Source organism: Seriola lalandi, unplaced genomic scaffold (assembly GCF_002814215.2).
Source record: "Seriola lalandi dorsalis isolate HSWRI2012SDOR001 ecotype SW California unplaced genomic scaffold, Sedor1 jcf7180002053485, whole genome shotgun sequence".
NCBI classification, from domain to species: Eukaryota; Metazoa; Chordata; class Actinopteri; order Carangiformes; family Carangidae; genus Seriola; species Seriola lalandi.
The window spans coordinates 1-1,779 of NW_019524038.1; positions in this window are offsets into that span (position 1 = coordinate 1).

A 1,779-nucleotide genomic window follows, 5' to 3' on the forward strand; every position below is an offset into this window, starting at 1 on the left:
AACTGCTGTATGAAGTCTTGAGTTATGTCTATAAAGTATGTCTCACTCAGTATCACTGTGACCTCTGACCTTTGACCACCAAAGTCAAGTTAGTTCATCCTTGAGTCCAAGTGAACGTTTTTGCCAAATTTGTAGAAATTCCATCAAGGTATTACAGAGATATTGCATTCACAAGGCCAAAACCGTGTTCCTTGAGGTCACCACGCCCTTGACATTTGACCTTTGACTCCCAAAATCTAATCAGTTCGTCCTTCAGTCCAAGTGAACGTTTGTGTTAGATTTGAAGGGATTCTGGAGATATTGTGTTCACAAATCCAAATTCATGTTTTGTGAGGTCACTGTGACTTTGACCTTTGAACTTTGACCTTTAACCACCAAATTCCAATCAGTTCATCCTTGACTCCAGGTGAACATTTTTACCAAATTTGAAGAAATTCCCTCAAGGCGTTATGGAGATATTGCGTTCACAAGGCCAAAACAGCGTGAGGTCATGGTGACTTTGACCTTTGACCCCCAAAATCTAATCAGTTCGTCCTTGAGTCCTCAGACTCAGAAAACTCAGAAAAACACCGGGACGTTTATGATAATGATATAAATATGTTCCTACATGAGGCCCAGTGATTTCACTCTGTCACACTCTGGTGGTTTCATGTCGCTGGTGCAGGTTTAAACTCCGTCCACAGTCCAGAGTTTCAGAAACCGTCTGTGCTGTTTCTCTTTATGACGAACTGAAACTTTATGTTTCTTCCGATCCTCGGTGTGTGTCACAGTAACTGTGTGTTCCCAGTGTGTACGCTTAGGTGTGTGTGTGTGTGTGTGTGTGTGTGTGTGTGTGTGTGTTTCATGCATGCCCTGGCTTCTGCATGTCACTGAATGTTGCTCTGGCTCAGTCTGAGTGTTAATGAGCTTCAAACCCTCAAACAAAGGGAACCATGAAGGTTTACGTTGGTTCTGCAGGGAACAGAACTCGTTAATCTAAATACTGGGACCACGGACGGATTATGAGACAATGAGCCTCGGGGCACCGACATGAAGAGATATATTTCTTATATTTAAATATCTGATTACACATTTTATATTATTATTATCAATTATTTATCTTTTTTAAGTTTTCTTTTTTTCATTCTGTTCACTTTCCCCACTGCGGGACTAATAAAGGACGATCTTATTTCATCTTAGCTTAGCTTAGCTTAGCTTAGCTTAGCTTAGTTTAGCTTAGTTTAATTTAGTTTAGTTTAGTTTAGCTTAGCTTAGTTTAGTTTAGCTTATATTAGTTTAGCTTGACTTATTTTATGATAGGTTATCTTAGCTTAGCTTAGCTTTGTTTATCTTATTTTATATGAGCTTATCTTATCTTATCTTAGCTTAGCTTAGCTTATTTTATATGAGCTTATCTTATCTTATCTTATCTTATCTTATCTTATCTTAGCTTAGCATAGTTTAGCTTAGTTTAGTTTAGTTTAGCTTAGTTTAGTTTAGCTTGGCTTATTTTATGATAGCTTATCTTATCTTATCTTATCTTTGTTTATCTTATTTTATATGAGTTTAGCTTAGCTTAGCTTAGCTTAGCTTATTTTATCTGTGCTCATTCGGCCCCTTCAGTAATCCGTCCATGACTAGGACCCATCAAAAACCTTTAAATATAATGTATCCACACATTTACATTTACAGCAGTAGAGACACAGACTGTGTCCGTTCATACACTGACCAACTCTTCTTTTTGTCCCTTCGTGGTACCCTTACTTCCTGAGTGCTGCTGCTGCTGCTGCCGTGTGGCAT